The sequence below is a fragment of the Muntiacus reevesi genome, chromosome 5 (assembly GCF_963930625.1).
Source record: "Muntiacus reevesi chromosome 5, mMunRee1.1, whole genome shotgun sequence".
Taxonomy (NCBI): Eukaryota; Metazoa; Chordata; class Mammalia; order Artiodactyla; family Cervidae; genus Muntiacus; species Muntiacus reevesi.
The window spans coordinates 55,197,940-55,214,068 of NC_089253.1; the positions used below are offsets into that span (position 1 = coordinate 55,197,940).

Here is a 16,129-nt window from a genome sequence, read left to right on the forward strand (position 1 = left end):
GGGTGTGGAGAAAAGGGAACACTCTTGCACTGTTGCTGGGAATGTAAATTGATACAGCCACTATGGAAGGCAGTATGGAGATTCCTTAAAAAACTAGGAATAAAACCACCATCAGTCAGTTCAGTTCAGTCGCTCAGTCGTGTCCGACTCCTTGAGACCCCATGAATCACAGCACGCCAGGCCTCCCTGTCCATCACCAACTCAAACTCATTCCCATCAAGTTGGTGATGCCATCCAGCCATCTCATCCTTTGTCGTCCCCTTCTCCTCCTGCCCCCAATCCCTTCCAGCATCAGAGTCTTTTCCAACGAGTCAACTCTTCACATGAGGTGGCCAAAGTATTGGAGTTTCAGCTTCAGCATCAGTCCTTCCAATGAACCACCATAAGACCCAGCAATCCCACTCCTAGGCATATATTCTGAGGAAACCAAAATTGAAAAAGACACATGTATCCCATTGTTCATTACAGCACTATTTACAATAGCTAGAAGTGGAAGCAACCTAGATGTCCATTGACAGATGAATGGATAAAGTTGTGGTACATATACACAATGGAACATTACTCAGTCATAAAAGGGAATGCATTTCAGTCAGTTCTGATGAGGTAGATGAACCTAGAACCTATCAGACAGAGTAAAGTGAGTCAGAAAGAGAAAGATAAGTTTCATATTGTAATGGATATATACAGAATCTAGAATAATGATACTGAAGAATTTATTTACAGGGCAACAATGGAGAAACAGACATAGAGAATATAATTATGGACATGGAGAGAGGGGAGGAGAGGGTAAGATGTATGAAAGAGTAACATGGAAATGTACATTACCATATGTAAAATAGATAGCCAATGGGAATTTGCTGTATGGCTCAGGAAACTCAAACAGGGACTCTGTATCAACCTAGAGGGGTGGGATGGTATGGGAGATGGGAAGGAGGTTCAAAAAGGAGGGGATATATGTATACCTATGACTGATTCATGATGAGTGACAGAAAACAACAAAATTCTGTAAAACAATTATCCTTCAATAAAAAAAGTCTCACTGGCACACCTAGTAGCAAGAAACTATTTAAATGCATCCAGTCTGTTTGATTTAGCTACATAGTCCTGACTTTGTGTTCACTTGTACCTTAAACCGCAAGGACATCTTTCTTTCACTTTGCCCTGCCACAGGAAATAAATTAAGCCTTTACTCACAGCTTCTTGGTGCATGACTGCGGGAGTTTACAAAATCAGAACTAAATGTAAAATTATAATGTTGATTGAGTTATTCCAATTTTCATAAAGGAGTGATAATTTCTAAGCTTTAATCAGTTCAGTTCAGTTCATTCGCTCAGTCGTGTCCGACTCTTTGAGACCCCATAAACCACAGCACACCAGGCCTCCTTATCCATCACCAACTCCCGGAGTTTACTCAAACTCATGTTCATCGAGTCGGAGATGCCATCCAGCCATCTCACCCTCTGTCGTCCCCTTCTCCTCCTGCCCCCAATCCCTCCCAGCAACATGGCCTTTTCCAATGAGTCAACTCTTCTCATGAGGTGGCCAAAGTATTGGAGTTTCAGCTTCAGCATCAGTCCTTCCAATGAACACCCAGGACTGACCTCTTTCAGGATGGACTGGTTGGATCTCCTTGCAGTCCAAGGGACTCTCAAGAGTCTTCTCCAACACCACAGTTTAAAAGCATCAATTTTTCAGCACTCAGCTTTCTTCACAGTCCAACTCTCACATCCATACATGACCACTGGAAAAACCATAGCCTTGACCACACGGACCTGTGTTGGCAAAGTAATGTCTCTGCTTTTTAATATGCTATCTAGGTTGACTGTAACTTTCCTTCCAAGGAGTAAGCGTCTTTTAATTTCATGGCTGCAGTCACCATCTGCATGATTTTGGAGCTGAAAAAAAATAAAGTCTGACACTGTTTTCACTGTTTCCCCATCTATTTCCCATAAAGTGATGGGACCAGATGCCATGATTTTAGATTACTGAATGTTGAGCTTTAAGCCAATTTTCCACTCTTCTCTTTCACTTTCATCAAGGTGCTTTTTAGTTCCTCTTCACTTTCTGCCATAAGGGTGGTGTCATCTGCATATCTGAGGTTACTGATATTTCTCCCAGAAACCTTGATTCCAGCTTGTGCTTCTTCCAGCCTAGCATTTCTCATGATGTACTTTGCATATAAGTTAAATAAGCAGGGTGACAATATACAGCCTTTATACACTGCTTTTCCTACTTGGAACCAGTCTGTTGTCCCATGTCCAGTTCTAACTATTGCTTCCTGACCTGCATACAGGTTTCTCAAGAGGCAGGTCAGGTGGTCTGGTATTCCCATCTCCTTCAGAATTTTCCACAACTTATTGTGATCCACACAGTTGAAGGCTTTGGCGTAGTCAATAAAGCTGAAATAGATGTTTTTCTGGAACTCTCTTGCTTTTTCGATGATCCAGCAGATGTTGGCAATTTGATCTCTGATTCCTCTGCCTTTTCTAAAACCAGCTTGAACATCTGGAAGTTCACGGTTCACATATTGCTGAAGCCTGGCTTGGAGAATTTTGAGCATTACCTTACTAGCGTGTGAGATGAGTGCAATTGTGTGGTAGTTTGAACATTCTTTGGGATTGCCTTTCTTTGGGATTGGAATGAAAATGGACCTTTTCCAGTCCTGTGGCCACTGCTGAGTTTTCCAAATTTGCTGGCAAATTGAATGCAGCACTTTCACAGCATCATCTTTCAGGATTTGAAATAGCTCAACTGGAATTCCATCACATCTACTAACTTTGTTCGTGGGGATGCTTTCTAAGGCCCACCTGACTTCACATTCAGGATGTCTGGCTCTAGGTGAGTGATCACACCATTGTGATTATCTGGGTCGGGTCGTGAAGATTTCTTTTTGTACAGTTCTTCTGTGTATTCTTGCCACCTCTTAATATCTTCTGCTTCTGTTAGGTCCTTACCATTTCTGTCCTTTATCAAACCCATCTTTGTGTGAAATGTTCCCTTGGTATCTCTATTTTTCTTGAAGAGATCTCATCTTTCCCATTCTGTTGTTTTCCTCTATTTCTTTGCATTGATTGCTGAGGAAGGCTTTCTTGTCTCTCCTGGCTATTCTTTGGAACTCTGCACTCAAATGGGAATATCGTTCCTTTTCTCCTTTGCTTTTCACTTCTCTTCTTTTCACAGCTATTTGTAAGGCCTCCTCAGATAGCCATTTTGCCTTTTTGCATTTCTTTTCCTTGGGGATGTTCTTGATCCTTGTCTCTAAGCTTTAATGTACTTGCATCAATAATATCATTTTATGTAGATTCTTTGCATAAGAATGTGAATATTCTTTGAGGCTTAACTTAGACGCAGTACCCTATGGATACTTCTCCTTATGACTCTGGGTATCAGGATCTTTATTGTTGCAGAGGTACAGGCAGCAGCAGCAAAAGCATTTTGTAGGGTCCCAGAGAGCTGTTTTCAGGAGTGTGGATCTCAGCATGAACTGCTCTTCCTCCACACAAGTAGCCAGATAATCTACCTCTGTGGTACCCAGGGTGTCAGCATTTTCCTCTAACACTCTTTGCAATGGAGTTTGTTGCCTGCTTTATACACACAACCAATGGTCACAGGATAAGTATCTTTCACTGAAAGTACCAGTCATGCCCTTTATTGGAATCCAGACATGCAATTCAGTATGAATCACACAGAGAAGTCTGAGACCAGTGACAGAGCCCTGGCTCCATCCTCTGTCCTTAAACGCCAGAGATTGAAGCTTCTGACTTGGATTGGTGAAGTAGTTCTTTCAGAGTGTAACTTCCTCAACATGTGATAAAAAGTAAAATGAGTAACAAATATGCTGCCTAGTGTCTGCATATTTATGAGTCACTTTATGAGGCTCCTAGGAAAATAACACAACCAACCAAAATAAAGTCAAAATTATTTCTCAGTTTGCTTTTATGAACCAAGGAGAGTTATTTAGATTGATGAATTTAAAAGCATTAATTCATAATATTTTAATAATCTAAGATTAATTTAAATATCAATTAAATAGCATTTATGCTAATAATAAAATTAATTAATACATGTCTTAAGGGAAGACATCTACCATGTAGTTAGTAATTACATGATAATAGTATTCAAGATGTTAAACAGCGAGAAACTAAAAGTAAGATTTTTCTGGGCTTAAAGCACTAGAAAACGCATCAGTTCAGTTCAGTCGCTCAGTCGCTCAGTCGTATCTGACTCTTTGCAACCCCATGGACTGCAGCACGCCAGGCCTCCCTGTCCATTATCAGCTCCTGGAGTTTACCCAAACTCATGTCCATTGAGTCGGTGATAACACCCAACCATCTCATCCTCTGTCGTCCCTTTCTCCTCCTGCCCTCAATCTTTTCCAGCATCAGGATTTTTTCCAAGGAGTCAGTTCTTCGCATCAGGTGGCCAAAGTATTGGAGTTTCGGCTTCAATATCAGTCCTTCCAATGAACATTCAGGACTGATTTCCTTTAGGAAGGACTGGTTAGATCTCCTTGCAGTCCAAGGGACTCTCAAGAGTTTTCTCCAACACCACAGTTCAAAAGCATCACTTCTTTTTTTTTTTTTTTTCAAAAGCATCACTTCTTTGGCACTCAGCTTTCTTTATGGTCCAACTCTCATATCCATATATGACTATTGGAAAAACCATAGCCTTGACTAGATGGGCCTTTGTTGGCAAAGTAATGTCTCTGCTTTTTAATATGCTGTCTAGGTTGGTCATAACTTTTCTTCCAAGGATCAAGTGTCTTTTAATTTTACAGTTGCAGTCACCATCTGCAGTGATTTTGGAGCCCAAATAAATAAAATGTGTCACTGTTTCCATTGTTTCCCCATCTATTTGCCATGAAGTGATGTGACTGGATGCCATGATCTTAGTTTTCTGAATGTTGAGCTTTAAGCCAACTTTTTCACTTTCCTCTTTTGCTTTCATCAAGAGGCTCTTTAGTTCTTCACTTTCTGTCATAACGGTGGTGTTATCTGCATATCTGAGGTTACTGATATAGACAAATTGAAATCCCATACACTAATTGTTTCTGAATGACAGCAGTGAAGGCTCAAGGAAGAAATCAATGACCAATGTCAGAAATAATATCAAGATAATAGATTAGCTAGGTTTCAAATTTCACAGAGCAAAGAAAGCAGAGATTTAATTAAACACATACCCTCCTCACACATACACATTGAAAACCAGATCACCAAAGGTATATGAATATATAGCTTAGTGTGTACATTTAGAACACATAAATAGTCAAAAAGGAGTTTTAAGTGATAAACAGAAAAGTAACTGACTAGGTTTGATTTTTCTTTTAGAGATAATAACAGAAAGGTGTTACATATGACAGAGAGGGACAGGGCAGAGAGAGAGACAGAGAAAGGAAGCGGGGCTTGGGGATGAGGGGATGGGGAGGAAGAGGAAAAAACATGTTCTGACCATAAGGTAAAACAAGTAAAATAAGTTTGTAGATTATTCAAGGTTATCTTGTAGAGAATTTGAAATTTTTTTCACTTGGACATAAAATTAAACATTGACTTTTGAAGCTACTGGATTGAAATGGTGAGTTAATAGTTAATGGCAATTCTAACTACTACTAGTAAACCTCATAGAATAATAGATAAAATTGAAAATACCTGAGAACATTTATATGAATTATTTCTAGATATGAATGAAGTCAAATGATTGGAATAATGCTCATTATTCCATCAAATTATTAGCTTTAGAAAATCTATTATTTGAACCTGAACTCTTGAGTTCAGGCTTTAGAATTTATATGAGATGTTTGTTATTATTTTCTTGTAACTTTTGTTTATTTTTGCTATGAAAACCAAGATAACAATTACTGAGACTATTTTCAAGAAGCTTAGTTGGTTTGCTTAAAGTCATGAAACTGGCCTGCTGTGATTGAAAATACAACCTACTATTTGATTCCAAATACATAATTTGATTCTATTTTGGTCTGACCTTGAGATTTGTCCCATGAACTAGTCTATGATATTTCCTGTGAATGTTACATGTTCATCTGAAAGAAATGCATATACTGCTTGAATAAATATGTTTGACTTTTCACATTTTACTTTATATGAAATAGAATGATATTAGTTAAAAGATCCTGTGATAAAATTTTAGTTACATCCTTTTGTAACTCTACCATTTTTTATACTACTACTATCATACCTTCTACTTCTACACGTGTTATAAAACACATTATATTGTTCTTATTTTCACTTTAAACAGTTAGTCATATTTTAAGGCAAATAAAGATAAACTTGTCTTCTGTTTCTTCTGTACTTACCTTTTCCATTTACCATTTCTTATGTATTTAGAATTTCTCATTCATATATAGGATCAGTTTTCATCTGCTATCATTTTGTTTCTACTAGAAGAGCTCTTTTTAACATTTCTTGTAGTACAAGTCTGCTGGAGAAATTTTTTCTTTATTTTTCCCTTCAAAAGATTAATGAATCCTTTAGAGCTTTGTTGAGTTTGTGTAGTATAGTTTTATCATTTAAAAATATTGTTCCATTGACTTTTGACTTATTTTATTCCCAAGAAGTTTACAATTATTGTGTTTTTCTCTGTAAAGAATGTATCCTATTCCTCTCCCTATTTTTTCTCTTTATCATCAATGTTTATTCATTTGATCTGTTCTTTTTTCCTTTAACATTTTGGTCATTTTACTAGCATAATATGGTGATATTATTATAACAATAGAATAAAATTCTTCCTCCCATTAAAAAAAAAAAAAAAAAGCTTCACAACATTATAGCATGACCTTGAATTCCTCAAAGAAAATGAATCTCTGTTTATCCTTTCTTAGAATTATCTACTACAGTGGCCATTTCACCAAGAATGAGAGAGTCAAGCCAGAAAATAGCTTTTTATTTTGGGGGATTTTATTTCTTTAACTATTCATAATTTGACTCTAATTAATGGCAATCACCAGGTGGATAACCTGTGTTTTTCACTGATTTCAAATGTATTCAGATCTCTGAAAATGCAAAAGATTTTCATTTTTAAGTTGGAAAAGAGAATTAACACTATTATTGCAACTTATGTATTTCAAAATGCTTAGAGAATTTTAAAGCCTCTGTTTATACAACACCAAATATAGGTAGTGTGATTTGAAAGGCCCCCACAAAACCACCTAAATGACAGTTTTAATAGTAATAGCGTGTCACCTATATTGGATGTTATGACTCCCATATTTCTTATTCATGGTTCTTATTCATTATACATAATACCTGACATGTGCAATATGTATCTGCCCTCATTGCTTTGGTTTAAATAAGTGAAAAACTGTTTCCTTCACAGTAAAACAGAGAAGAAATGCTGCCTTATCTATTAATGAATCATTCATTCTTAAGCAGTCCTTTGGGTTAAAAAAAATTGGTGTCAACTAGTTGAAGACTGCCTAGATTGTCTTAGACTGAGAGGGAATTACATATAATGAGAAAAGAATGCTATTCAGAAGAATGTGAAAAATGTTGTATTTATTACTTTCCTTTTGCTGCTGCAACTTACAGTAGCTTAAAGCAACACCAATTTATTATCTTACAATTTTGGAGGTCAGAAGTCTGAACTCAGTTTTACTGGGCTGAAGTCAGCATGTCAGCTGGTTGCTTCTGGAGGCTTTGAGAAGAGAATCTGATTTTTCCCTTTTTCTAGCTTCTGGAGGATTCTGCATTCTCAGGTTCATAACCTCTTTCTGGCATCACACCAGTCTCTTGTGCAATCATCATATTTCCTATATCTCTTCTATAGTTAAATCTCCCTCTTCAATACTTTTATAAGGACATTGGTAGTTATATTGAAGGCCCATCAGATAAGCATGCGAAACTTCTGCAAGATCTTTAATTTAATCCTATCTGCGAAATCTCAATTGCCATGAAAATACGATTCACAAGCTTTAAGTTTTAGAACTTGGATAACTTTGGAGACCAATATTCAGTCTACCATAGTATACTTCTATCTTTGTCTAAATTGGGTAGGATTTTTCTCCCATAAAAAATTATTTATATAACATGACCTGTGATTATTTAGTAGTTAAACAAATACAGCAGTTTTTAAGACTATAATATTGCTTATTCTTTACTTATTTCTAGTCTGAAAATACATCTAAATACAATGTGACTAGTTATTTTCTTTCTTTTCTTAAACTAAAAACTGAGTCTTTATTGAAAATGGAGAGATCATCTTTCTGCAGATTTTTAGTAATAAAAAGAAATGCCCAGCAGACCCAGTCACTAGCAATGGTGTTTATGGGTTAAACTTAAATGGTCTCTGAAATGTTATGATTATTTGATCTTTCTTTAATGGAAAACATTTTACAGGAATTCTTTTATAAATGCTAAACTAGCACATCTCCAGTGATTTCACTTTCCTGTTCTCTTCTTTAGCAATAATTCAGAAGTCTATTATATACTGGCACAGTTTAAATCTATATAAAAGCTGTAAAACTATTCTGGAGTCATGAATCCAGATTACTAACACTCACTCTCAAACTACTGGATGAATTGATTTATTTTAAAATAACAATTTGTTCCACAGATGCTCAGTAACTTAGGGCATGAATGAAGTGAGTGTAAGTTGCTCAGTCGTGTCCGACTCTTTGTGACAGCACTGACTATACAGTCCATGGGATTCTCCAGGCCAGAATACTGGAGTGGGTAGTCTTTCCCTTCTTCAGCGGATCTTCCCAACCCAGGGATCAAACACAGGTCTCCCACATTGCAGGCGGATTCTTTACCAGCTGAACCACAAGGGAAGCCCTATGACATGAATAACTATTCAATACAATTTGAAAGATAGTTGAATTAAGTCACCTATGTGTGTGCATATGTATAAAGTGTGAAAACAATTTCTGCTGTATATCTACTTTTCTGAAAATTAAAATAAGTAAACTGTTTAACATAAGAAACATGTTCTCATTTATAAAGTCTTCAAGTCTAATTATTATGAAGGCATAACTTTTTGCTTTTTTCAACCATATGAAGTTATACATATTTGCAGAAAAATATAAATTTTTAAGGATAAAATTTTTATTATAAATAAAAACTGTTGTTAGAGTAGACATAAATTTTCATTTCCTTATGGAACTATATAAATATGTTTCTAGATTCATTTCATATAAAATATGTGTCTTAGTCTCTTTATGCAGCTGTAACAAAATAACACAGGCTGGTTAGCTTATATAAAATACCCAAATCTGTCTCTCATGGTTGTGGAAGCCATAAGTCTAAGATAAGAGTGGCAGCACCATGAAGTGATGGTTCCGTTTTGATCACAGACTTCTCCTTGAATCCTCATATGGTAAAAGGGGTTAGAGATCACCTTTGTTAGTCACTCAGTCAGGTCCGACTCTTCGCAACCCCATGGACTGTAGCCTGACAGACTCCTCTGTCCATGGGATTCTCCAGGCAAGCATACTGAAGTGGGTAGCCATTTCCTCCTCCAGAGGATCTTCCTGATCCAGAGATCAAACTCGGGTATCCTGTATTGCAGTCAGATTCTTTATCTTCTGAGCCACCAGGAAAGCCTCAGGGGTCTCCTTTATGACGGTGCTAATCGCACTGATGATCGACCCACCCTGCTGACCTAACAACACCCCGAATTCTCCACCTACAAATACACTTGGAGTTAGAACTTCAACATATGAATTTTGAAGGGACACAAACATTCAGATCAGACCATCAGTACAGTCAGTTCACTCACTCAGTTGTGTCCGACTCTTTGTGACCCCATGGACTGCAGCACGCCAGGCCTCTCTGTCCATCACCATCTCCTGGAGTTTACCCAAACTCATGTCCATTGAGTTGGTGATGTCATGCAACCATCTTATCCTCTATCATCCCCTTCTCCTCCTGTTGGTCCTTTAATGGACCGGAACTTGGTGGTCTGGAGTCGATGATGAGAGAGTGAAAGAAGAAAAGAGGCTAATATTCTCTGGATTATGCAGCCAGCTTTCACGTTCCAGGGAATCAGTCAGAAATAGAGAGATAAAGAGAAAGAGAGGAAGAGAAAGAAAGACACGGGGACCCAAGCTCTGATGGAGCAAAGGTGTTTTAATCAACATGGTGTGGGCATATATACTGTCTTACAAGGTAGTTATTCTCAGCAAAGATAAAGATTAAAATTCCAGACTTACAAAGCATAAGGTGATCCCTATTAAAGAGAAGGAGTTGTAAACAATCACTTTTTACCCCATGGTTCATAAGAAGGAAGAGGGTACTTATCACTGTATTGAAAAACTAATGAAGGACATGCCTGGATTTCTCAGCCCCAGGAAAGGTGTGCCTCTGCTCTTAATTCCTGAATATTCAGGAATTAATAAGGGCCAGAGGCTTCCTGACAGATCCAAAACAGCACACAGGAAGCCTCCTGTTAAATGCTTCCTGACATCCTCCTGTCTTCTATCTTTCCCAGCATCAGGGTCTTTACAAATGAGTCAGCTCTTCGCATCAGGTGGCCAAAGTATTGGAGTTTCAGCTTCAACATCAGTCCTTCCAATGAACATTCAGGACTGATCTCCTTTAGGAATGAGTGGTTTGGTCTCCTTGCAGTCCAAGGGACTCTCAAGAGTCTTCTCCAACACCACAGTTCAAAAGCATCAACTCTTCAGTGCTCAACTTTCTTTATAGTCCAACACTCACATCCATACATGACTACTGGAAAAACAATAGCCTTGACCAGTTGGACCTTTGTTGGCAAAGTAATGTCTCTGCTTTTTAATATGCTGTCTAGGTTCATCATAACTTTTCTTCCAAGGAGTAAGCATATTCTTATTTCATGGCTGCAGTCACCATCTGCAGTGATTTTGGAGCCCCCAGAAATAAAATCAAACACTGTTTCCACTGTTTCCTCATCTATTTGCCATGAAGTGATGGGACCCGATGCCATGATCTTAGTTTTCTAAATGTTGAGCTTTAAGCCAACTTTTTAACTCTGCCCTTTCACTTTCATCAAGAGGCTTTTTAGTTCTTCTTTACTTTCTGCCATAACAGTGGTGTTATCTGCATATCTGAAGTTGATATTTCTCCTGGCAATCTTGATTCCAGCTCGTGCTTCATCCAGCCCATCTGAGGTTATCGATATTTCTCCTGGAAATCTTGATTCCAGCTTGGGCTTCTTCCAGTCCAGCATTTCTCCTGATGTACTCTGCATATAAGTTAAATAAGCAGGGTGACAATATACAGCCTTGACACACTCCTTTCCCTATTTGGAACCAGTCTGTTGTTTCATGTCCAGTTCTAACTGTTGCTTCCTGACCTGCATACAGGGTTCTCAAGAGGCAGGTCAGATAATCTGGTATTCCCATCTCTTTCAGAACTTTCCACAGTTTATTGTGATCCACACAGTCAAAGGCTTTGACATTGTCAATAAAGCAGAAATAGATGTTTTTCTGGAACTCTCTTGCTTTTTTGATGATCCAGTGGATGTTGGCCAGTTGATCTCTGGTTCCTCTGCCTTTTCTAAAACCAGTTTGAACATCTGGAAGTTCATAGTTCACATATTGCTGAAGCCTGACTTGGAGAATTTTGAGCATTACTTTGCTAGTGTATGAGATGAGTGCAATTGTGTGGTAGTTTGAGCATTCTTTGGCATTGCCTTTCTTAGGGATTGGGATGAAAACTGACCTTTTCCAGTCCTGTGGCCACTGCTGAGTTTTCCACATTTGCTGGCATATTGGGTGCAGCACTTTCAAAACATCATCTTCCAGGATTTGAAATAGTTCAACTGGAATTCCATCACATCCACTAGCTTTGTTCATAGTGATGCTTTTTAAGGCCCACTTGACTTCCCATTCCAGAATGTCCAACTCTAGGTGAGTGATCACACCATCGTGATTATCTGGGTCATGAAGATCTTTTTTGTACAGTTCTTCTGTGTCTTCTTGCCACCTCTTCTTAATATTTTCTGCTTCTGTTAGGTCCATACCATTTCTGTCCTTTCTTGAGCCTATCTTTGCATAAAATGTTCCCTTGATATCTCTAAATTTCTTGACGAGATCTCTAGTCTTTCCCATTCTATTTTTTTCCTCTATTTCTTTGCACTGATCACTGAGGAAGGCTTTCTTGTCTCTCCTTGCTATCCTTTGGAACTCTGCATTCAGACCATGACAACATATAAACATATTTTTATTCTCACAATTATTAGTTTAAATCTTATTTTTTAATTAATAATTATGTGAGACTTCTGACTATTAAGTACTAATAAGTCAAGCCAGAGTTCTCCGATTATACATAGAACCAGTGAGAAATAATTCATGGAAGCAAAACAATAAATTTCTTTCACATAAATACTTATTCTGTTTTTCATATTCCACAAAATTTTAACCAAAGAAATTTTTTTTCTCCAAGAGTTTGCTTATATTTCCTTGATTTCTTATGAAATATAGTCACTGTTAGAGAAAATTACACCAAAATATGAGTCATTCCTGTCTTTTTCATACTTGTGTTTTGCTTTTATATAACTCCTCATAATTATTTATTTTTATTTTCCCCATTTTTGTATAAGATTATGAATCAGAATATTAACTAATATTGATTGAGCATTTACTGAGACCAGGCACTCTGTTATTTACTTTTTATGTGTCATCCCCTAGATTTGCTTGGAGAAACACTGTGAGCAAAGTAAGAATACAATTATCATTCTTCAGATAGGGCACTGGGGACAGTCTTAGAGAATTTAAGTTACATAACCAGGAATACAGAACAAGTAAGTTTATTTAAACTCAGCTCTATCTGATGCCAGAATTCTTGTTTTTAAGCACTCTATAATTCTGACTCTAAGTTCAGGAAAAGGTCCTACAATGAAATCATGATGCTGTATCCTAGCACCACTCTATTTGATATCTCCTGTTGGTCATGATGTCATGTTAGGAGCACAATAGAGCTACAACCAGGTGATGAAATGGCCTTGGCAAAGTATAAATAGATCTTTTAAAATGCACAAGCACATGTGCTTGCACACCCCACTCCCCACACACATTTAGTACCCAGTAATAGAATAATTTCACGTTTATTACCAATGACTGATATTGTGGATCATCATTCCTACTAGGATATATTATTATTATTATGTGTAGGAGTTTACAGGTGACATGTTTTCTTTATATATTAAGTATGAATTTGCACAGTATTTCTATGAGGTAGAACGTGAGTATCATTATTCTTATTTTACACAGCAGTTACACAGTTTTATTGTAGGCCCAGAGCTAGAAAATATCCACAACATCAGTCAAATTTGTGTATCTTAATACATGTAAATTTGGTATAATTTTTATTATATCCTATTGGAAGGAGGAAAGAAAGGAATGCAAATTCCAAGCATACACATAACTATCTCTGTGTTATGAGTTTAGATTTCTTAAACTTAATCCCCAAATCCTTCTGATTTCCTTTTTCTTTAGTTAAACTGAAATATAAAAAGAGATGTTACTTTTATTGAAATAATGATAAAAATGCCTTGTGAGTCCTATGGGTTTTTATGTAAATCATGATATTCTTTCCTTTGGGGGAATTCAAAACAGTGATGAATAAGGGATCCAGTATTATTTAGCTCATATATGCTTGATATAATTCCTGGTACACATAACTAAGAAAAGCATTCACAAAGATAAAAAGTGTTTTATCCTCTTCTTGGAAAATTAGCTAATTTTCAACTTCTTCCCTAAAATATTTATTAACTTCTGGTTCTGTGACTTGACTTGTCAGTGACATTATATGAGCAAAATATATTGAGTATTTGATCTGAAAAAATTACTGTTTCCACATATTTATGGGAAATAAAGCTATTACATGGAATTATGACTAGAAAGAGTACTTCAAATAAATTTTAGATTCTGATTCACAAATCTGTGCAAGCCAAGTATCTAAATATGAATGAACTAACATATTTTTGATTTTGCTATAAAGTATGCATAAACTGAAACTACTGAACATAGATTGATATTCTTACTGATGGTAGATATTACTTGAAGTTTTATATATTTTACTTTCAGAGGAGAGGATTTTCAGTATATCATCAACCAGGTAAGACTAGAGTAAGTTAAGACTTATAAAGGCATCCATTGTTGCAAAACCACAGTATTAGAATTTTTAATACTTCCAACCTAAATTCTACAGCAAAAAAGAGGTTTCTATTTTGAATGAAATATTATCTTATTCCAATGGGATTAAATGTATACATGCTAGTATATATAAAATAGATAACCAACAAGGGCTTTCTGTATAGCATAGAGAACTCTATTCAATATCCTAAAATAGCTATAAGAGGAAAGACTCAGCAAAATTATATATAAGTAATACATGCATAATTTGTTTAACCTTCATAGCTTCATAAGAGACTATTTCTTTGTAGATGGAATTATATATATTATGTAATACATTTATATAACTGAACCATTGTACTGGGCACTTGAAACTAACACACTGTAAATCAATTATAGTCTTTACTTAAAAAATCTAAAAAAGAGAGAAATAGTCTCTAATTATGCAGCAATGAAGGTTTAATAAATCATTTTCATACCACTCTCTACAAGACTGTTTTGAAACAAATATGAACGAATATTTGCATTTTTTATTTAATTTAAGTGTGAGACCAGGTCGATTTCATAGCTTGCCACTAGGAATTGTGTGTAAGGCATTGACTGAGCCGCCATCATTTATATTCACTTTAAAGGGTCTTATTGGATCTGCCTTCTGACCTTACTTAAATTGGTAATTCAAATTCTATTACTTTGGAAGCCAGCAACACATGCATGTTGTGGCTCAACCTTCCACCCGCAGACGGCAAACACAGCGGGTTTGTGAACACGGCTCTTATGCACAATAAAATGCAGGAAGTTTCCCTTTGCATGTGCATGATTTAGAAAATAAGGCTTTCTGGTTTGAATCATGGTTCATTTCATATGACTTCCTGGTATGAAAAGCAACAATTCTGAAACAGGAAACTTTTGTTTATGTTAATGTTACTGAAAGAGTGTGGTAGGGTCCAGCAGCTCACCATTCATAAACAAATAAACAGCCCAGATTGGTGAAAAGGAAAGTTTGCTTTATTTCAAATGCCAGCAACTGGGGGGAGGAGGGTGGTGGACATCTGTCCAAAGGCCAACTCACCCTCTCCCCCTTACACTGGCAACCAGTGGAGATAGAGCTTTTATACACAGAAGGAGAGGCTACGTGCAGAAACAGCACAGTCAGCTCTGATAGTCATCTTCAAGTTGATCAGCATCATCTTGATTGTTTCAGGTACAGTTAATCTTCAGTTCCAGTGGCTATTTGTTCCCATTTCTCTGAGGCCAGTTCTTGGAATTGTGAGAGCTCATGTCCTGGTTACAGTCTGGTCATCATGTAGTAATGTCTCCACCTGGTGTTTTAGTATATATAAAACAGCTCAATGATTTGGCTCAGAATATTATGTGCAACCTTGAAAAAGAACTAAAGATCCTTGACTGTCCTTAATGACTACATTGTTATTATTTAGTGTCCCTTGACTGTTTTCCTTTGTTTCTGCATTTCCCACTTCTCTGATTAAACTTATTGATTAAAGTTTTCACAGATAAAAAGCAGGCAGAGGTCATGGTAAGGGGGCAAACACCATAAGGTCTTGTTCCATTTCAGTAAGCGCCTATAATCAAAGGAAAGCTTCTCATTTTAAACTCAGATTTAGTAATAAAAGAGTAGATCAAAATGAACTTTAGGAATTTTTTCATTGTTTTTCCTTCCTATGAAGAGTAGCCTAATGTAAGTTTTTTTGTGATTCTAGAATATATTTGTGAAATATTAATATTTACAGCATACTTTCACTTAGGCCACTGAAAAAAGTTCCTGAAGTGTATCATAATATTTTATCAAAATTATTTATGTGATAAATAACTAATGCATAAATTAAATAAAATATGCTTTTTATTTTCTTCGGGATCATATGAGCAAATAAAAAATTCACATTTTATAAAGTTCATGCCAATGCCCTCTTTAGAAAGAGCAATAATTTAAAACCTTAACAATATTATTAACTCCAAAAATAAGCGAACTTTCATAATTTTTAAAAAAATTTCATGTGGAGTACTAGGAGTAAATTGAGGAAAGTCCATTTGACTTCATTTGAATAACAC

The 16,129-nt window shown here is 36.4% G+C and overlaps 1 protein-coding gene across 1 annotated transcript in view; it reads left to right on the forward strand.

The window, feature by feature from the left end:
* The window catches only part of KCNT2 (potassium sodium-activated channel subfamily T member 2), a 422,637-nt gene that overhangs the window by 384,140 nt on the left and 22,368 nt on the right, over positions 1–16,129 (forward strand). The window lies entirely within an intron of this gene.